This window comes from Pipistrellus hanaki, assembly GCF_964339955.1.
Source record: "Pipistrellus hanaki genome assembly, chromosome: 2".
Lineage (NCBI taxonomy): Eukaryota > Metazoa > Chordata > Mammalia > Chiroptera > Vespertilionidae > Pipistrellus > Pipistrellus hanaki.
This window is the reverse complement of record NC_140504.1, coordinates 163847862-163871500: the sequence shown is the minus strand read 5'-3', so window position 1 is coordinate 163871500 and position 23639 is coordinate 163847862.

The window sequence follows — 23639 nt, the reverse complement described above, 5'->3', positions numbered from 1 at the left end:
CAGAGCTGTTTTCAATAAAAGCCAAATAGGGATGTTCCACAGTTTCTATGGGGTCAGCACTGCATACTGCCAGTGTACCAGTGCCTTCATCAGTCACTTCTGGGCTTCTCCCTTTGCCCATAATCCCATCAGAGAAGTTCTTTAAAAATTGAGATATATTTGGCATGTAGCATCATATTAATAGCAAGTATAAAGCAATGATTCAATATATGTATATATTGTGACATGATCACCACAAAAAAAAAGTAGTTAAATCCAAAACAGTTACAATTTTTTTTGTGTGTGATGAGATTTTTAAGATTTACTCTTTTAGAAACTTTCAAATATACAATACTGCATTATTAACTACTAGAGGTAGTTAATATGTGCACATGTTAGAATTGTGCACATATAGGGTCCCCTAGGCCTAGCATGCCATCAGGGCCATGTCTGCAGCCCAATGATGCCTCACACTCTCCACAGACACTGCTGGCCTTATCCTCCACTTTGATGCCAGGTTCTCACCTTCACCGGGGCTGGGCATTCAACAACTTGGAGGATGCTTGTAGGCAGAAGCCCCATTGCAGAGCCGCTCCCGGTGCCCTCTCCTTTGGCCATGACCCGCAGACCACACCGCCTGGTATTGGGATGCTGGGATGCTCTTCTGTTCCACCTGCCTCAGCTCTGTCCAGGCTTGGGTAGTAACCGCCGCTGCCACCACAGTCACTGTGCAAGAGTAAACCCAGCAGGCCAGCAGCAGATGCAAGTGCACACTTCATTACATTCCCTCTCACACCTCTTAAAAATTGGCCCTGTCCTCTCAGATCCAGCCAATCCTGGGACCCTGCTGACCTACCTCCAGCTAATCTGCTTGCCCATAGCACAGGCCCCCACCCCACCCCCTTTCACAACCACCCTGGAGGCTCTCTGTCTTTTGAGACATGTTCTAAATTCCAAACCTCACAACCAGGAGAAGGTGGGGTGAGCCACCTGGCACTCAACAGGAAACTGAAGTCCAAGGATGAGTGTGACCTGTCCATGTTCTCCCAGAATAAGTTTTTCCTGAGTTCAGCCTGCACTCAATGAACCCCAAGTCTGAGAAAGATAGGGACTCAGAATCCTCTCTCTATATATTTTTTCAGAACCCCCTTTAAAATCTGGAATCACTTGAGTCTCCCTTTCCTCCAAACCTGGAGGATGTAGCACTGGCTTTTCCTTACCCATGTGACCAGCTCTGCTCACAGCTCTACTCTGCCTTCCCTCCCATGAAGCCTGTCCTATTCCCTCTGCATCAAGTGCTCAGATCCTGCCCCTCCCTGATGTCAAAGCCTATTCTGCCTGGTCATTGGCTGCCTCCTGGTGATGGATTGTGATGGTATGAGGGCATAACTGCATGATGGCATGACAACTGCTAAGGCTTTTATTTTTAGGATAGTCACCATACTGTACATCACATATACATGAATTATTTATTTTATAACTAGAAATTTGTACATTTTGATCACCTTCACCCATTTCACCCACCTCTGGTAACTATCAGTCTGTACTCCATGTCTATGAGCTTAGTATTTTTGTTTGTTTGCCTATTTGTTGGGGCTTTCTTAGATTCCAAATATAATTGAAATCATATGATATTTTTCTCTCTCTGACTTATTTCATTTAGCATTATGCAATCAAGGTCCTTCCTTCCTTCCACATTGTAGCAAATTGCAGAATTTTCTTCTTTTGAATAATATTGCATTATATATATTTAATGAATTATTATATTGATTTTTCATTAAGTATATACAATTATATATACTAGAGGCCCACTGCATGAAATTTGTACACTCAGGGGGTCACTCAGCCCAGTTTGTGAGAAGGCACAGGCCAGGCCAAGAGACCCCACTGGTGCCCGATGAGGGAGGGCACAGGAAGCTGGCTAGCTGGGGAGGGACTGCAGGAGGGCTCCAGGGTGTGTCCAGTCCTCAGCAGCAAGCTAACCTGCCAGTCAGAGCATCTGCCCCCTGATAGTCAGTGCACATCATAGCAACTGGTCAACCAGTAAACTGTCTGTCCCCTGGTAGTCAGTGTACATCATAGCTAGCAGTTGAGCAGCCTTAGCATATCATTCACATATTACACTTTGATTGGTTGAATGGGTGACCAGACAACCAGACACTTAGCATATTAGGCTTTTATTATATAGGATATATAAATATATATCTCTTAATAGATACTTAGGTTGTTTTTATGTCTTGGCTAATATGAATAATGCTATAATGAACATGGGGTACAGATAATTTTTCAAGTTAGTGTTTTTATTTTTTTCAAGTAAATACCCAGAGGTGAAATTGCTGGATCAGATGGTAGTTCTACTTTTAATATTTTTTATTGAATTTTTAAATAAACACTGCGGTAGCTGAAGATACATTATTTTGTTAACTAAAATGCAACTGGAAAATATGAAGTGTAATATATCATGCTGGTATCTTGGAAAACATTAACAAGAATTACAATAAAAATTTAATTCATGATATCAACATAATAATTTAGTAAATACAATTTTAAAAATCCAGGTCCTTTTGGGTGATCTTTAAAGTTTTTTTTTTGTTTGTTTGTTTTTTTTAATTTAAGACAGTTATTTAGGCCTTCTTATGTTTCAAGTGCTCTTCTAGAGTGCAAAGGTCTTACAAAACCACCAAGATTCACTCACTCCTCCCTTTGTTGAGGTCCTTTCTGGTGATTCCTTTTAGCTTTAAACCTCCATGGCACTAAGAAAGAATCTCAGCCAACAATGGAATCTATGGCTGAGAGAGGCAGATGACAATGATAAGAAAATGGGGCAGTTGGAAGCAGGAGAGTGAAGAGGAGTTGGAGGTTTAGAAAGTAGGTAAGGAGATGGAAATAAGAAAAAAGGCAGAAACTAGATACCAAATATTCCTGCTCCATAGAAAGAAGATGGACTTCAGAGTCAAACAATTAAGGGCCAAATCCCAAACTCTATGCCACTAGGTAGAGAAGCTGTTTAACCTTCAGCCATTGGCCATTTCAAACCACTTCACCTCATCTATAGAGTGAGGATAACCACACGTGCTTCCAAGGATAAAATGAGATCACAATAAAGTCATTTATTTTTGTTTTTTAATTACAGTTGGCATTCAACATTGTATTAGTTTCAGGTGTATAGCACAGTGATTAGACATTTATATTGTTTACAAAGTGATCTCCCTGATAATTTCAGTACCCACCTGACCCATACATAGTTATTACAATATTATTGACTGTATTCTTTATGCTGTACTTTACATGATCATTTTGTAGTTGCCAATTTGTACTTCACACAACAAATGTAAAGAGTCTGACACACAATGACCAACAAACATAAATTTCTCATTCCCTACATGTAAGATAAAGCCTCAAAAGCAGACCATTGTTCTGAAGTTCACTAGTCTCTCCTGACACCTGATGACCCTTTTCCTGTGAATAAGGAGTCCTAGAAACTGGAACCTCAAAATAATCAAATCCCAGGGGCTCAAGCTTCATTCAGTCTGACTGTTAAGAAAGGCTATATCCAGTCCCCTCTCAACAAGTGAGCCTGGTTTCATTCTTTCCACACACACCTTGCCTTGGGCAAAAGTGAAACAAACCCAGATATCAAGATGTTCATGGGGTGGGATGGGGGACACCAGTCTCCTAGTGTGCTGGTCTGTTTGCACAGCTGCAGTCAATTAGGTGAGACTGTAATTGTTTTATACTTTTGCTTAATGCTTAAGCCTGAAGAAAGAAGAAGGGGTTCTTGGTCTTCCTTTTTCATCTTTCAGTATTTTTGTTTTGTTTTTATTTCTCATCATAATATTTAGATAGTATTCGTGTAAGGGAAGGCAATCATAATGAAATGGATAATCAAACAGAGTGCTCGAAGGCACATTTACAAAAGCCTTCAGCTCAGAAATGCTTCATTTACCCAGAGAGCAGGCAGCCAGAAGGCATGGGAAAGCCTGTTTCTATGGATAGGGAAGTGATTCATGCCAATCAGCTAGAGCCCTCTTTCAAAATGCTCCATATGAAAAATGTAGCATAATAAATCACATCAACAAGCAAACAGGAGGTACCATATGCCTTTCAGGTGTGAACCCATGCTAAGGACTAAAGGTTCTGAAATGAAAAAGAGATGAGCCTCAGAGCCAGGATTTGGGTGAAGTGAGTGAGATGCTTGCCTCAGAGGAAAATTTAAGGAATGTCAAAAAATTTAGTTACCAAGATAAAAAAATATTATGAGGCAATATTTGAAAAGTCAAACTCAATGCAACAAACACTTTTGGAGCATAAAATATCAAAACTTTGGTATGATTTTACTTTTAAGCATATATTTTGACATTAACAAAGTAACTGATGAAGTAAAAAACAAAAATGCTTACCTTACACATCATAAAAGCAAGCTCAGCACTAAATCTAGAAAACAAGATATGAAGAAAAAATATATAGAAAGCAAAAATCATACGGGACAAAATAATTATAAAAATCACCAATTTTTTTGTGTGTTTTAAATATCCTCTTTAAAGAACGAGACTGTTTGCCCTGGATGGTTTGGTTTAGTGGATGGAGCATCAGTCTGTGGACTAAAGGGTCCCAAGTTCGATTCCGGTCAAGGGCATGTACATTGGTTGTGGGCATATCCCCAGTAGGCGGTGTGCAGGAGGCAGCAGATTGATGTTTCTCTCTCATTGATGTATCTAACTCTCTATCCCACTCCTTTCCTCTCTGTAAAAAAATCAATATATATATGTGTGTGTGTGTGTGTGTGTGTGTGTGTGTATATATATATATATATATATATATATATATATATATATATATATATTTAAAAGAATGAGACTATTAACTTGATTTGAAATTTGGAAATAAGAGAATAAAAAATATATTCCCTCCCTTTGACCCAAAAATCATACTTTAAGGAATCTATCATAATACAACTGAAATGTGGAAAAACTATCATTTGTAATGACAAAAAACAAAGAGAACTCTTAATAGAATTATTACCCAGCTATTAAAAATAATGGCCATGAAGAACAAGCAATCTTAAAAAAAAATTATTGAAACACTTAATGGAGTGTAAAAGGTAGAAAGCATAAATACATGCAAACCACAGTACCAACTACAGAAAAGTTGCATAGGAAACAAACAAATAAACTAAACTAAACGAAAACTGAAGGTAAACACACTTAAATTATTCCCATTTTATAGATGTGAGAATTGAGGCACAGATTAAGCAGATAGTTCTGTGTTGCACAGCTAGCAAGTGAATAACTTGAAATTCAGACCCAGAAATCCCAGTGCTAGCGCATGGACTCTTATCCCTCATGCTCTCAGAGCAGGCTTCATGGCAGAGGAGACAGAATTAGAATTGAGCCTAGAGGAATGGATCATGACAAGAAAACTCTAGGGAAGGCCATTCAAGATGAAGGATTGTGTTCAGCAAAAGCCCAGAGGGAAGCCACAAAAGTCCTTTCAATGAGATCCAGATATAACCTTCAGGAAGATAATCTGGAACTTGAGTCATAGGCAGATCACATGGACTCATGCTTGTAACAATGAAATAAACAGAAAACAAATTATAATAAATTATCCCAGATTCTTTAAGGACCAACTAAGGATGTTTTTGTCTTTAGAGGGAACTCCCTCCTGCGTTACTTACAAAAGTGGGAAAATAATGGTGTGGATGGATGGATACATCTTTCTAAATTTGATGCTGTTTCTGCCACAAGCCCAACCTCCACAGCCTCACCCAGTCAGCAAGAAGCAAGAATGAGCACAGCACTTGCTCTGTCCTACCCAAGGAAGACAGTGCTCAGTGTGGGCCACAGGGAGCAAGAAAGATCCAGGTGAGAGCAGCATCCCCAGCCCAGGGAGAAAAGTCAGTGGGAAAGCAGAACATGGCTGGGTTTTGCAGGACAGCGTGGCTGGGCTCCAGCACAGGGCAACTTGGCAACATTTCTCTTCAGTTTCCTGTTTCCCAGCTGTATTTCATTGGCTCAGCCCACCTGCTCCAACTCTGCCCTCTCCTCCACCACCTACAGGCACAGCAGCACCTCTGATTGTTTCTGCTCCATTAAGACTGGCTGGAAAATGTGAAAATTCACTCTACCTCAGGACAGGAAGGTGAAGGAGTTACAGAAAAAATAACTTTAAATTTTGCACAAAATAAAACTATAATGTCATGTGGATCAGAAATACAAGAGAAATATGCATGAGCAGGGATGTGCATAAAAAGAAAACATTGTGTGTGTGTGTTTTTTTTCATTTGGAAAGGTCTTTTCAAATACAAATGTTGTTTGGAAAATAATCTGAGTGAGAATTTCTTTGCTGGCAGCAAGTTAGTTGTGTGTGGGCTCCCTTCTCAGAAGACCAGGGCACTTCAAACCAGGGACAGAGTGTTAAGTGTGGGGACCTGCAGTAAGCCTTGCTGCCATCCTGAACCAGGCGTGTGGTTTGAATACCTCCCCACTTTTTCTGACCTTTTCATCCATCTTCTTTGACAGGGACCCTGCTCTAGCTCACCCACGTCCCTTAACTTCTTGCTTGTCTCACTTTCATTTTGAAATGGGGCTAAAATGGCTTGCTGAACAGCCCTCCCCAAAGTGAAGAGACAGACCAATTCTCACTTGGGGCTTGGGAGGCAGGTGAGTGCAGGGATGAACCAATTACAGGTGCATGAGAGAAGGCGGGGCATTTTCAGATGGGTGTTTCTCATGAAGAGGGCCATAAGCACCTTCCAAATGCTGTTAGGCGAGGGAAAGGTGGGAATCAAAGAAAATTTACAACCAATTGAAATGGAAAAAAAAACATTTTGAGTTAGCTTTACTAGGAAGAAACACACTAAACAAAAGTAAGAGGCCCATTCCATAGTAGTGGTGTGATAGTCACATTTGAAGAATGTAGTTTTTATGATTCATTTATTTAAATTTTTATAAACACGTATTAAATTCCCATTGTACTTCAGGCACTAACTTAGCACTGGATCTATAATAGTGAGAAAACAAATGGGTAAATCTGTTCCCCAACAAGTAATGCATTCCCAGACATCAGGTAAATGCAAACATGTATGCATTCATACATATATACAAGTTTAGATCAATGCTTCAAAGAAAAATAATAGAACTCTCTGAAGAAGACGCCAGGGGCTCACTCTGTGAAAGTAACATGTGTGCTAAGATCTGAAGATTAAGCAGGAGTTAGCTTGGCAAAGAGTAACAGGAAGAGCATTCTGGGCAGAAGGAACAGCATAAGGTAGAAAAGCACTTGGCAAAGAAGAGGCCAAGCTATCTGAAGAGCAGTGAACAAGGTGACAAAAATGGGCCTAAACAGGTAGGGAGGAACCAGATTACACAGGGTCCTGCATGTGTTATCAATGACTGTAGGTTTTATTAAAGCTGAAATGGAAATTGACTGGATAGTTTTTCTCAGGAAAACATAACCCATAAGGGTGGAAGCAATGAAACTAGTTAGGAGGCTGTCACCAAAGGCTGAAGAAACAAAGTTTTGATGAGAACTAAAGTGATGGCAATTCAGGTAGGATGAATTGTGGGGACCCAAATTAATTGGGGTAAAACGTTGGAAGTTGGTGACTCATTGGGTGTGAAATGAAAAGGTATGGAAGGTGGCCTTAAAAGCTCCAAGAATCCCAGGTAGGAGCTAGATAAGTAGAAGTTCTATTTTTGTGATGGTTGGAAGAGTTCAGTCTAACATGCACAAAAAACTTTATTTGCAATGCAATTGCTTAAGTGCAATGCTCCAAGAATACAAATAAAAAGCATAAAGGAATGACCCTAAATATCTGGTTGAAATAGAAAAAAAAAAGAATCACCAAAAGGTGTCATTGGAGTTGGCTTTTGAAAGATTAGGAGTGTCACCTGGCCCACATGGCTCAGTGATTGAGCATTGACCTAAGAACCAAAAGGTAATGGTTCAATTCCCAGTCATGACACATGCCTGGGTTGTGGGATCAATCACCAGTAGCTAGCATGCAGGAGGCAACCAATTAATGATTCTCTCTCATCATTGATGTTTCTATCTCACTATCCCTATCCTTTTCTCTCTGAAATGAATAATAATAAAAAAAAAAACACAAAACATTTTTAAAAGAAATATTGGGAGTGTTTAACAGATTGAAATGGAAGAAAGATCTTCTAGGAAGAGGAACAACATTTTAAAAACTATAAATAATAATGCCAATTCTACAAAAAGCACTTGGGAAGATTAAAGAAAATAATTTACATGGAATACCTAAAACCGTGTCTTGGAATCTGTTGATAGTGTTTACACCATTATCATCAACCCATCCAAAAGTCAGTGCTGTAGATGAACATCTCATTCTTTACCAACCAAAAGGAAAATACCAGCACACTCAGTTTGCCCTCTCTGCCTTTTCCTAACACACCGGAGATATATATATGAAATGATCAACACTGTGGACCTGCAGGGCTAGTTACTGAAAGTGGAAAAAAAATAAATTAATTTTTAAAGATCAATGTTTCTATGCTTTTCATTTTTAATTATATTCTTTTTAAGTTTTAAGATAAAATTTATTTTTACAATGTTCACTCTCTCCATTTGTCTCTGCACCTCCCTCAGCAGCTAGCACAGGACTTAGCATAAGGAGGTACTCAACAAAAGTTAACTCAACAATATGAGTCAGTAGAGCATTTATGGGGTGTTTCTAATTTTCCAGGGACTATATTAGGTCTGGGGACATGGAGAGAGTTTTAAAAAAGGTCCTCAAGAAAGTTATAGACATAAATATAAGGGAATAAAAACAAATGCATACATACTTACATACAGTATGATTTATGTGTCCATATAAATATATCTAGTCTCTCTCCCACCCCACCCCCAAAATTCAGAATTTAACAGAATACAACCAAACCAAAATATTTTTCAATCCATAAGCATTTGCAGGCTTGAAATCTCCAAAGCAGAAACTTGCAGGTACAAAAACAGACTCAAGTATAGTCAGTGGAATTCCTTGAAGTTACCCATAAATATTCACCAAGCCTTTCCCCAGTCCTACACCTAGTCATAAATCCCCCTACTTCTTTTCAAGAACTTTTACATTTGATCAACGATGCAGGGTGATGTTTAAACCAGGCCATTTGGAATATTCGATTTTCATACATAGTTTTAAGATTTTAATTTCCACTCTGCAAGCTGGCTCGAATTTTCCCTGTCCTAAAATAAATCAGGATTTTCGAGACATGAAAGCAGGCTCCAAGCACAGAAGGGCTTTCTGAGTGTTCAGGCTGGTTGCATAGCTCAGTCAAGTTGTACTTACAAACAACTTACCTCTCACCTCATCTCGGTCCTGGGGGGATTGCCTGGAAAACTGGCAGCTAATGTGCTGAGAGAAAAATACCCAGCACTCAAGATCAATCTGTCAAAAAGAGGCAAGAGCCATTCATCAGAGGAGAGAGGGACAAACTCAAAGATGTTTTGAAACATTTGCCCAACCAATCTGAAACTAATTGGCCCCTCTACTTAATCTCTTGCTCCCCTCTATGTCAAGCCAGTTGCCACAGAGCCATAAAGAGATGGCTAGCTCTTAGCGGTAGAATGGATGATGCACACAGGATATTGCTAATATATCACAGAATCTGAGCACATTAGAGCTGAAACGGTCTTTGGAGTTAATTTAGCCTGGTTTGTTGAGGGAGTACCTAGGGCTCTTCCTGAAGCAAGGTTCTAGTCTCCACTCTTGTTATTTTCCAGCTATGTGATCTAAGGAAAGTCATTTCAACCTGTCTGAAAATTATATTTATCATCTATCAAGTGAGGAAAATGGCATATTCAGGGGGAATACACAAGACTAGGATATGTATTATAAATAAATGTACCTTAAAAATGAAACTGAACATATGGATAAGAAGTTATTATTGCAAAGAACCTAATAAATGCTACCTAAACCCAAACAAAAATAGAGGATAATATAAACCTTTACCTATCTGACCTGATAGAAGTAATAGCTTCTACCAGTTTTGTAAATGAGGAGGTTATGTCCATGGCACAGAGATGCCCAGTGCTAGTGAACAGGGCTTGAGCATACCAGGAGCTTTGCTCCCACCAGAACATTGATATGCTGATCAAAAGGCAGTTGTAATATTTCTCATATTCCTATTCTAGTTGTAGTTCTGAAAGTAAATATAAAACTTAGTTAAATATCGTGTAAACTAATAAAATGTGACAATTTATAGAGATTTGTTGTTTAAATGAATATACAATTGATTGCTGTGTAACAATTATCCTATATAATAAAAGCCTAATATGCAAATTGTCTCTTCAAACAGGAGTTTAACCAGGTGTTCTACTGCTCTTTATGACATATGCTGACCACCAAGGGGTAGTGCAGAACATGGCAGGTGTTGTAGTTGTCATAGCCCTGGCAGCTGGAAGCAATGGAGGTGCTGCTGGCCCTGATGAGAGTGGGGACCATGATGGGATGGTAAAGCAGGTAAGTAGGCGATGCCAGGCCAAGGCGGATGCAAACAGGGCTCTTAGAGATGCCAGAGTATCATGTGCTACAAAAGTGCAGAATCGGGGAGCTGAACGTGGCAGGGGGTAAGGAGCAGCAGGCAAGGAAGTCTTCACAAAATCACAGCACAAGGAAGCTGGTTCTGGAAAGATAGGTATCTTCTAGATCCAGCTAGGAAAGAGGGGAAATGGAACAAGGCTTGGGCATGTGGAAATTTAAACCTTCTTTGGGGAACATCAAGACATGCTGGATAGTTGGGAAATTGCAAAGTTAGAAGAGGGCAGAGAAAGATGAAAATGTAAGAACAGACAGAGCTAGACTGAAGGCCTTATGTGCTATGCTAAGCGATGAAGGGATGGAGAAAGCTGATATTTCTTGTGAGCACTGTCTTGTGAGAAGTGTGTATATATGTCCTGTGGGAATGGAGAGAATTAGAAGTGTAACATGCTCAGATTTGTGTCTGAAAAATGTTCCTTTGGCAACAAAGTGAACATTGGATTTAACGGGGCTCGAGTATTTGAGGAAGTGCATTTAGGAACCTGGGTGAAAAAGAATAAGGACCTGAACCCAGAGGAAAGAGCAAAGAAGCATAGATTAAATGGAAATTTTAGACTTCTAAGATTAAGAAGAGAAATCAAGATGGCAGCATAGGAAAACACTTAAATTGCTGCCTTGCACAACAATTTCAAAACTACAACTAAAAGACAGAACGGGCATTATCCAAAACTATAGGAAAGCTGGCTGAGTGGAAATTCTACAACTAGAAGGAAACAGGAAAGCACATGGAGAATCAGAAGAGCTGCAAAGGACTGAGGTTCGGAGACATGCACAGAGAGAGGAAGGGTGGCTGAGTGCATGGCTGGCATTCTCTGGCAGGAGAGGGAAGGAAGCCCCCAACTGGACTAAACCCCAGTTCCAACTGCACTGAAAACCCAGTTCCAGGTGAAACACCATAGACCCAGGGTCATATTGGGGGAGTCTGGACTGTCAGGTAGAGAGAAAGGCAAATGGAGACTTGGGCAGGGGTGCATGTGCATGCAGAGAACACTGACTGCTGAAGTTGCCCTTAGCTCTCCCTAGCAGAAGAGAGTCAGAAGCTCCTGACTGCACTAAACCCCAGTTCCAAATGCACTGAACCCCAGGTCCTGGCAGAATCTGGACTGTCAGGTGGAAACTCAGGGGAGTACAGAAGGCAGAGGTCTGGAGTTGCTCACGCAAGGGCAGGGCTGATGGGAAGCCAATACTGTCTGCTCAGCCCTGGGACTCCACCCCTTCCAAGCTGAGCACAGAGGCTTTTGCAATTTTGCAAGTCTGGTCCTATAAGGCTGTCTCCAGCACAGGTCTCCCGGCGTAGACACAGTTGATACACATAGCCAATTGGCCTGGAGGTCAATTCCTTTCAGTGATGCCAACAATAATCAAGACTAACTACAACAAGGCTGTACACACAGACCACAAAGAGGTACACCAAGAGTGTCCACCTCAGGTGACTAGGAAGGCTGACCCACTCGGCCATATAGGAAACCTAGCACACAAAGCTACCCTACCAACTCAGGGAAGCAGTGAAAATGCAGAGACAAAGTAACAGATCACAAACAAACAAAATGGAGAAAAATAAATGACTGAATATAGAATTCAAAACCACGGTTATAAAGTTTTTCAAGAATTTCCTAGAAAAGGCCAATAAACTTAGCCAAACCCTCAAGGATATGAAAAAGGACCAACTATAAATTAAGCATACACTGACTGAAATAAAAAATAATGTACAGAAATCCAACAACAGACTAAAGGATCACAAGAATCAAGTCAAAGATTTGAAATTCAAGAAGCAAAAAACACTCAACCAGAAAAGAAAAAAGAATACAAAAATATGAAGATTGTGCAAGGAGGCTCTGGGACAACTTCAAGCTTACCAACATCAGAATTATGGGGGTGACAAAAGAAGAGAGAGAGCAAGATACTGAAAACCTATTTGAAGAAATAATGACTGAAAACTTCCCACACCTGGTGAAAGAAATAGACTTATAAATCCAGGAAGTGCACAGAATCCCAAACAAAAGGAATCCAAAGAGGACCACACCCAGACATGTCATAATTAAAATACCAAGAGCAAAAGACAGAGAGAGAATATTAAAAGCAGCAAGAGAAAAACAGTTAGTTACCTACAAGGGAGCATCCATATGATTGTCAGCTGATTTCTCAACAGAAACTATGCAGGCCAGATGCAAGTGGCAAGAAATATTCAAAGTGATGAATAGCAAGAACCTATAACCAAGGTTACCCTACCCAGCAAAATTATCATTCAGAATGGAAGGTCAGATAAAGAGCTTCACAGACAAGAAAAAGCTAAAAGAGTTCATCACCACCAAACCAGTATTATATGAAATACTGAAAGATATTCTTTAAGAAGAGGAAGAAGAAAAAAGTAAAGATAAAAATTATGAACAACAAATACATATCTATCAACAAGTGAACCTAAAAATCAAGTGAATTAAAAATCTGATGAACAGAATAAACTGGTGAATATAATAGAATTAGGAGTATAGAAAGGGAGTGGACTGATAATTCTCGTTGGGGGAAGGGTTGGGGGTGCAGGAAGAGACTGGACAAAAATTGTACACTTATGGATGAGAACAGTGGTGGGGAGGAGGATAAGGGCTGAGGGTACGGTAGGAACCCGGTGGAGGGGAGCTATTGGGGGGGGGGGGGTTTGCGGGGAGAAACTATTGTAATAATCTGAACAATAAAGATTTATTAAATTTTAAAAAAGTAAAAAAAAATAATTCTAAGATTAACAAGTTACTTAGACATGTATTTGCAAGAGGAACATGTCTTCCAGCTTTATATTAATCATTTAAAATATAATGTAGCTTCCACAAATCCAGTTCATTTTGGCTATACTGAATAACTCATTGTACTCAATTGAAAGGAAAGTTGCTATTTCTGTCTTTATATTTATTTCCATGATCCACTTCTTTCCATAAGGATTTCAGGTGCCTGGAAAAATCACTAAATGCGGGGCAGCATCTTTCTAATAGAACTGAGCTGGTGGCATAAATCAGCCTCTCCTGTCAACTGGGATGAGTTTGAAGATAACAAGAAACATCCTCCACGTCACCTCGGACTCCCAGTGACTGTCCCTTCCTTTGTCTGGAGAAACAAATTCTGAGAAAGTGTCCATTTTGCTCTATTGCTAAATGGAGCATTTCTGTGGTATAAAGAGGAAATGTTGATACCGGAAATGAATTTCAAATGGAGCTTGCACATCCTTTTCCTGGAGACATTCAAAATTATATAAAAAGACATATAAATAAATCAGAACTTGAAAAAGGCAACACCTTAATCTTAAAACAGATGAACTCTAAGGAAGGTGAAGCTCTCAATAGATACACCATTTTTAATACAATATAAAACAACTCACATTTGGGCATAGAGCAATTTTGCCTTCTTAAACTCACTTAATTCTTTTATAACAATTTGCGAACATTGCTGGGGAAGAATTATCTTCATTTTACAGATGAAAAACTGAAAGTCAGAGCTTTAAAGTGACGTTCTGAGATTCATACGACTTTAGTTGCTAGTGACTAAATGAGATCGAAACAGCAATTTTACTATTTCTCCTTTTAAAGAAATAGTGTATTATAAAAATAGTAGGAGCTAATTATTAGAGTGGTTGCTATGTGTCAGGCGCTGTGCTTTGTACATAATATGCATTGCCTTACTTAATTCTCAAACCATCCTATGATAGAGGCAATATCACTGTTCCCATTATACAGATGAGGAAACTGAGGCTAGAGGTGGTGATTATATCAAAGTCCCATTATCTGTGGACTTGCAATTCAAACCCATGTGTTCTTTATCAAATCTAGCTCTTATGCAAACATCTATTTAGGTCTTGCCCGTGCTAGTTATTAACTGTCTGGCCTTAGCCAAATTTTGCATTTGGAGGGCCTCTGTTAAATAAAAGTGTGTGTGTGTGTGTGTGTGTGTGTGTGTGTGTGTGTGTGTGTTTGTTTGGTTCAGCATCTTATTCTTTGTAGGTTGCCAATAAACATTAGTTCTACCTCTTTAAATCACAATACATTGTCACTAGGTATTTTTATGACAGAAATGTCCATGTTAGTGAATCTGTCATCATAAAATGGCAGCACTTGTACTGAAGATGGAAAAAAAAAACAAACCCAGGAGCTGGAGCTTAAGCTCATCTTAGAGTCCTATTTCACTGCTGTTCTCAAAGTTTTCTCCCTGGGTTCTTATGGGAGAATTAAAATTTCCTTTTGAGAAGGAAACAAAAACTACACTTGTTCAAAAAATTAATTATCTTGCAACAAAAAGCCCATTTGTCTTGGAATTCCCAAATGACCTCAGCACATTAAATCTGAGTTACTTAGTAATACTATAGTTTAAATAAGTAAAATCTTGTTAATCAAAGATGGATCCCAGAAAATTATCCTCCAAACACTGCAAGCTTTAGAACTTTGAAACTGAGGCACTTGAATTTGAAACGATGCCATGTTCAAAAGTCAGAGCTCTAGTTTTGTGGTTTCTAACCCTTCTAGGTAAAAGTGCCTCCTTCTAAATATAAAAATTTATGTATCTACTCCCTGTCATAGTAAGAAAAGTTGTGTTATTAGATTATATTGATTTTTAAAACTGCAATTATAAAAACAGCTGTGTATTCATGAAATTAATTTGTATTTACTAATTACTAAATGAACTGATCTGATGATATAAATTAACTTGTATTTTATTAATCTTTGGAGTATTTAACACAGTTATGTAAAAAAAAAATCTAATACTTTGAGATAGTAGGCATTTTTCAGCACACATATTCTTGTGTTTAAATGAATTATGGGGTTCCTTTAAAAAAAAATCTATAGCATCTCACAGTGATCCACAGGGTGAAAGCTCCATGTTTTAAAATCTTAAGACTTAAAGGGACATTTGAGGTTATAGGAACCATCCACTACCTAATAAGTGCACCCCAGCTTGAAGAATGTAATGTGAGGCATGTGTTGTCTGTTTGAACACACTCAAAAACCTGGGGGTGGCTAATGAGATGGGGGTGTGCTAAGTACTTTACAAGTTGGTCTATTCTATTGTGGAATAAGGGAACTCTTTAGAAGGGCCTTAAATCTGCTTACATCTCTCATGTCCCCTATATTAGTCAGGGTCTTGTTAGGAATATCAAAACCACACTCATTATTTAAAATAGGGGATGGGGACATTGGGGATAAGGATAATAGAGGCACCTGCTTCCAAAAGCAGTTGAAGGCAAAGGAAGCAAAAAGGGTAAAAATATCCTCAGAGAGATTAGTAACTGCAGGAAGCTGCCACCACCCACAGAGCTGGAGGCGCCAAAGGAAAGAGGTGGTATTCACACAGCCTCAGAGCCCACTCACTCCCCACTGCAGCTGCCCAGTGAGGCACAGCTATTGCTCTGTGGACCTGATGCCCATGACCTCTGCCTGCCACCAGCCATCGCCCACCAGCTCTATTGGGGCTACATCTGCTGAAGGCAGCTGTAGTACACAGATACCAATATCTGCCAGAGACAACACTAGAAAAAGAAACAGGAGCAATGACCTTCAATTCAACCTTTTAACTACCCACATCCACTCTCACCCCTTTAGCCATTTTTAACTTTCATCAATAACAAAATTGTGATTGTACAAAATAAGATCCTTCATCTTATTTAAAAAACAAACAAACAAACAAACAAAAACTAGGAGCCGAAACCGGTTTGGCTCAGTGGATAGAGCTTCGGCCTGCTGACTGAAAGGTCCCAGGTTCAATTCCCTCAAGGGCAAGTACCTTGTTTGGAGGCACATCCCCAGTAGGGGGTGTGCAAGAGGCAGCTGATCCATGATTCTCTCTCATTGATGTTTCTAACTCTCTAACCCTCTCTCCTCCTCTCTGTAAAAAAATCAATAAAATATTAAAAAATAAAAATAAAAATAAACTAGGAGATATAAAGTTCCATCAGCTACCATATCTATCAGTCAATTCCATCTGGAAATTCTATAACCTAAAAACTAAAATGAAAGGCAATACCACCAATACTTCTCATATCAAACATTAAAAGTAAGGGATAAGAGGGGGGGGAAAAAGAATTGGTTTCTCTCCCTAAAATCAATCAAATAAGTAAGAAAATATTTATAATAGTTTTAGAGTGCTTGTCTGATAATTTCATTATTTCTGTATCTTTTAGTTTGATTTCTACTGATCAGCTTTTCTTCCAATTATGGGTAACATTTTTTTCTATGCATGCCTAGTCAATTTTTATTTGATGCTGGACATGATAAATTTTACATTATTAAATATCTGGATTTTATTGTTTTCCTATAAAGAGCATTGAAGTTTATCTTATCAGGAACTTAATTTGCTTATGAGTCAGACTGATGCTTTCAAGGCTATGTGGAAGCTTTATAAGGTTAAGTCTAGAGTAAGACTGACTACCCTTTATTCTGCTACTATAGCATGAACCTTTTGGGGTCTCTACAGAATATTTTAGATGTTCCATAAAATCTCTGCCCTCTGGCTCTTCAGAACCCCCAGCCCTTTGTGGGCTCCAGAAATTGTTCATCTTCCAACTCCTTGGAACATATTCTTTGCTGAATACTTGTTTTTTACTTGGCCGCAGAGTCCCACTCTATACATGCACAGGAGAGTATTCAACCAGATTCAAGGGGACCTTTATGCATATTTCTGGACTTCTTTCTGGGCTTACCTCCCTCCATCATGGCTCTCTAGTCTGCAATTTAAATCACTTAGCTCTCCCCAAATGTCTATCTGTTTCTTCAACTCATTGAATTTCAAAAATTTTGCTTGAGCTCCCTCTCCCTGTCCCATATTACAGAGAATGCCTCCAGGCTGAAAACTGAATTGATTGTGGAGCTCACCTCATCTGTTTACCTTCTCTCCTAGAACACAATTCTATTTTGGCCAATGTCTGAAAATAGATGAATTATTCATATTGTTCCATTTCCTAATTATTTATGGCCAATGAGCAAGTCTATTACTAGTTACCAAATATAGGATCTTTGAGGATTTTACTAAAAGTACCAATAATATAGGAGATTCCACGTGTTCATTTCTTTGTTAACTTAACAAAAAGCTATAAATATCAAACAAGTTCTCTATTCCCCAAGAAAAAGGAAAATGATAACCTGGGAAATGTCTAACTTTCAGAGTCAAGAAATGTGAGGTTCAAACTAGGTTCCCTATTTGTTCACTTTGTGACAAGTTACTTAACCTCTCTGAGCTCTGTTTTCTTACTGTTCAACTGGAATAATAAATGCCTACTTTGCAGGATTATTGGTAGGGCTTAAATATATTGTGTGTAAAACAACTAGCCAATTCCTGGCACATAGCCTGAAACTGATTGATTTCAATTATTCTTTTTATCAAATGTGCCATGGAAAAAAACTGCAAGGACAATAAATCAGCAGATGGATTAGGGAAAAAAATACTTCTGTTGGAGACTAGTAATAATCCTATGCCTGGAAGTAAAGGCATAAATTGGGAGGCATCCAAGAGAAAGAAAGAACAATGAAAACCGAGCGCTTGGAGAAATAAACGTTCCCTCTCTAGGTAAGTAAGGGAGAGCCTTACAGTATGCAACCTGAGAATTTCAGGGTAAGTAATGCAGGCACACTCGGGCATGGAAAAGCGGATCAGAAGCTCCTGAAACAGCAGTTGGATTTCTTAAAGAGAGACGACTGAGCTCCAGGCAAGATGGGATCTCTATATCAAGATAGTTACTATAGCATCTATGAGGACTGATGGGAAGCTGCCCTTCGGTGTCAGTCTCCATAAATTGGATGGAGAGCCACGGGTAAATCTGAAGATTTCATACACACCCAAAAAGAAGATTTACCAACTCTATGGGGCAAACATAAAAAAATAATAGTTTCTAGTTAATTAGATTTAGCAGCAAATCCCTTTGATTTGAGTATGTGTTCTATTTTTTCAGAAATACTTATAATAACAGTAAGAAAAGATTGAGGGTAAAGGAAGAGAGGCAAATGCTAAGTCATAAAATATTCAAGCTACTAATTAACTGGGGACCAAGATGAAAGAATAAATGATGTAGGTGTTAAGCTTTGCATCAGTCACTTCCCAATCCACACCAAGATTTACTTTTTTGTGCTTTCCGCTCCAACACCATTTTTCAAAGTAACTTGAACAGAAATGTGTTGAAGCAAGTTAACATTGTGTTTATTTCCTTATGGTCAGATTTATCTCACCTAAGAGAATGTAAGAGCCTTGAATTCTGTCCATGATGACTTATTTTTCTTTATAGCTTACGAGTATTAAATGCTAACATATGAACCATAGTAGGAACTCAATAAGTATTTTAAGCATAAAAATCTGAATGAATTAAAAAATGGAAAGTAAATCAAATGTTCTGATACAATTAGCAAGACAAAATTTATGAGAGGGTGACTTTTTCAAATGGAGATAACCAACCAGAACTCTGATGCTTATTCAAGTCAGGGCAACTGGCCAACCTGCTGACCAGCCAACCAGCCAGTAGGCATGATGCACACTGACCACCAGGGGGCAGATGCTCAAAGCAGGAGCTGCCAAGCAACAGCAACTTTACAGAGTGCCGTCTTGCACTGACCTCTCAGGGGATGTTGAACTGCCAGTTTCAGCCTGATCCCCACAGGCCTGGCTGAGGAACCCCACCTGCTGGAAGCACCCCATTCACTCCACAGACTCCCTTGGAGCCTTGGCACCACTCCAGGTGCAGCTGGCCAGGGAGGAGCCACGGGAGTTGGCTCCATGGCATGTCTGGTCTGTCTTGCCCAGTCCCACCCTGCTGGCCATCTTCTAATTAATTTCCTTTCAATGTGCACCAATCCATGGACCAAGATCTCTAGTATTTTGTATAAAGTTTTTCATGTCTCTCCCCTACCCCTGATCCAAGTTAGCCATAGAAATACAGCCATGGTCACTTTGAGGAGCACATTCAGAGCACTAACAGCCAGAAATAAGCCAGGATAATTTGTGGGATGAGAACTTGATGAAATTTGGAAAATTTTATAATATTCCCATTTCAGTTCATTTCAACATTATTAGATTAAAATTCTTTAAAACACAGGCAATATCAATAAGTAAATTCAGGTATAAGCAAGCCTTGTTAAATTACATTATGTAAGGAAAGCTGTTTATATGATTTTGTCCTCTGTCTTTATTAGATTAATCAAAGAGGGTTTATTTATCAGTGATATTCCTGGGGATTGTTCCTGATAGGGGTTTCTTTGGGAGTCAAACTACATGATTATTTTTTAAATATATTTTTATTGAATTCAGAGAGGAAGGAAGAGGGAGAGAGAGAAACATCAATGATGAGAGAGAATTATTGATAGACTGCCTCCTATATGATCCACACAGGGGATCAAGCCTTCAACCTGGGAATAAACCCTGACTGGGAATTGAACTGTGATCTCTTGCTTTATAGGTCAATGCTCAACTACTGAGCCACATCAGCCAGGCTCAAACCACATTATTGAGCAGAACAATTCTATGTGGTGAATTAAAGAACAAATATATATGACAAACTACAAACATAATAATTAGATTGATTTTAAAGACTACTGACTTAGAGCCAAAAAGAGTTCCACCATCCAGCCTATTCTGAATATCTGAATATGCATTGTTCAAGTTCTATGTCACCAAGGTGTCACTTTTGGCATGAAGGCCTATTGTTACTATTACTAGTGGCTCAGTGCATGAATTTTGTGCACGAGAGGGGGGTGTCCCTCAGCTCGGCCTGCACCCTCTCCAATCTGCACCCTCTCCCTGTGGGATCAGGCCTAAACTAGCAGTCAGACATCCTTCTTACAATCCAGGACTGCTGGCTCCCAACCACTTGCCTGCCTGATTGCCCCTAGCCTCTTCTGCCTGCCAGTCTGATCACCCCCTAACCATTCCTCTTCTAGCTTTATTGACACCTAACTACTCCCCTGCCAGCCTTCTCACCTCCAACTGCTCCCCTGCAAGCCTGCTGGCCGCCAAGGCCTCCCCACTACCTCGCCAGCCTGATCAGCCCCAGCTGCCTGCCCTGCTAGTCTGATCCCCCCCAATTTCCCTGTATTGCTGGCCTGCTGGCCCCTAACTGGCCCCCCTGCTGGCCTGATCACTCCCAACTTCCCTCCCTCCTGGCCTGATCACCCCTAACTGCCTCTGCCACCATGGCTTTGTCCAGAAGGACTTCTAGAAGGTCTCCCGGAAGGTCTCCCAGTGTAATTAGCATATTACCCTTTTAATAGTATAGATTTCCATGGCTCAATGTTTAAAGATTTAATTTGTACCAATTGTATTTGAGCAGATTAGGTCCATACAGAGACATCTCTTGTAGTGATTACTTATCATCCTGGGACATTATCCTTCTCTCTTTCCTTCATCCTACAATACCATTACTTTCTGGTCCTTGCTCCCTATCTTTTCTGTAATTAATATTTATTTTTACTTGAAGCCAGTGGCCTCTCAATAATGCTTGTGCTCTAATAGTGTGATGAATGCTTTAAAATCTTCTTCAACAGATCTTAAATCTTTAAAATGTGCATTTTGCCATTTAGACAATATAAATTAGGTGTCGTTTTTAGGACAAATATATATTTAGTAAAATGTGTAATTCTAAGTGCATAATAGGATGTTTTGGAAAACAGAGATACCTGTACAATTGACATTTCTATCAAAACATAAAATATTCTCATTTTCCAGGGAGTTTTTTGTTCCTTTTTACTAGGTGATTAGGTGATCTCCCAGGTAAGGGACAGTCATTCTAAAATTTGGTTTCTATAATAAATTAGATATTTGCCTGTTTTAGAACCTCATATAAATGGAATCATACAGAATGTACTAATTTTTACTCACTTTTTTTTTCCACTTGGTATAGTATTTCAGACATGTATTCATGAAATTAATGTATTGCTGAGTAGTTCCAATATGTATGAATAAACCACAATTTGTTCTTCCATTTACTTGGTGTGAGACAACAGGCTTGTTTCTATTGTAGTTTGGTGCTGCTATGAATATTCTTGTGCAAGTAGTTTTTCAGACATTTGCTTTCTTTGCTCTTGAAAAGGTACTGAAGAATGGACTTACAGGGTCATGGGGTAGGTGTTTTTTTAACTTTATAAGACACTTTCACATAGTGGCACACTGGCTCCTGTGGTTGCTGCCAAATTCCCCTTTGCAAGACTAAAACACACATTCCTCCTCTGCTAGAAATGTTGGCAGCTGCTATATCTCTGAGCTTAATCTCTCTCTGGGACTTGCCCTCAGCCAAAGAGCCACCTCATGCAAGAAAACACTCAGGACTGGGCCAGGGTGAGTCAGGAAGGTACCCAGGATGCAACATTTAAAAGAGGCTTGCGCTGAGGCTCATGAGAATGCAATCCTTTGTTTGTCCTGCCAACATGTATCCACACAGGACTTCAGAACTCCTGAAGTTTTTACCATCAATAAGAGCTTTTTAAATATGTAGACCATGATACAATTTGCACAGCATGTTCATCTGTGTATTCTCTTTTTATCCTTGCATGAAGCTTAGCAGGACCTGAAGGGCTTTACAAATAATGAGATGAAATCAAGACATTAAGTGACATTGCCAATAACAAAGCCAAAATTAAGTCCAAGTCTTAACACATCATAAGTACCAACTTTATCCATAATTGCCTTCCCAATGTAATATAAAGTCCTTCCTAGTGCTATGTTATTGTTGTTGGTGGTTTTAAGGGCAAATAAGTGGGAAATGCCTAGGCACTGATGGTATCTATAAACTTTCCTTCAGCCAAATACAAGAAAATGACAAAGCACATTGGGTTTACATTGGTATACCATCTCCGGAAGCTGGGAATTTTCTAAAATGTGAAAATTACTTATTATATGTAATTCAGTTTCTTCATTTTGGCATTCAACTAATAATCAATAGATCTAAAGTTGACTCCTGTACTTTAAATAAAGGACTATATCATTTTAGGAAATCATGTCATTTGAATTTCAGTAGAATTTTATTTTCCTTATTTATAAAGTTGGCTCCCAGAATTTGTGATTTCAAAGATTATATTTGTGTGTATATATGTGTGTATATGTGTGAAATCACCTTACTATAATCACTATCCAGCTATCATTTCACAGAAGAACAAAACAAAGGTCAATCCTTTAAAATAAATATATTCAGCTTATGAGATTGATATAAACATCATTGTGACCAAGCCTGAGCTGAGAACTGGCCTTTAGGAGTCACCGTTCTGGGTGATATCAAAGGTCTTTTTAATTTCTGAAGCTTGGCCTCTCTGAAGGCAACTCAAAAGTATTTTGTTTTGTTGTTTTTTGGGGGGAGGAAGCATGGTTCCTTGATTATAGGTAGCATCTTATAATGTTTCTGATTTCCTAGGGATTTTAATTAAGTGGCTTACCACTGGGAGCTGGACACCACAGGAAAGGCTCTATTCAAAGAATCTGGTGATCAAAAACAATGTTTGATTGATGCTTATTTTGTTGGGAGCTATCCACATGCAGCAGAGGTTGTAAGAACCCCACAAACAACACACTGCCCCATGGCCATGCCAGCCCAGCAAGGCCAACATAATGCCTTACACTTGATGGTTGAAGGAAGTGGTGGAAATTTTATTCACAGTAATCAACTTTAATGGCAGCAAACTTTAAAATCCCTCCCTCACAGGGAAAGCATGGCAACTAGCAGTTTTGACAGCAAAAGTATTCAACTTTACCCTTCACATGTGCTCTTTTTCCAACATATTTTTTTAAATTGTAGGGTATAAACTTGCTACAGAAACCATGCTTCAAAAGCAATATCTTATATAATAAAAGCCTAATATGCTATGTCCAGTAGTCTGGTCATCTATTCAATCAAAGGATAATATGTTAATGATATGTATAACCATTCACTATGATGTGCACTGACCATCAGGGGGCAGACACTCTGACAGGTAGTTGCTCAGGCCAATAGGGTCTGAGCAAGATAGGCCGGATATGCCCTGGAGCCCTTCTGTGGCTCCTCCTGGGTTGGCCAACCTCCCGCGTCTCTCCAGGGCACTGATGGTGCACTAGTGGGGTCCCTTGGCCTGGCCTGCGTCCTGTCACAATCTGGGCTGAGGGACCCTCTCTTGAGTGCACT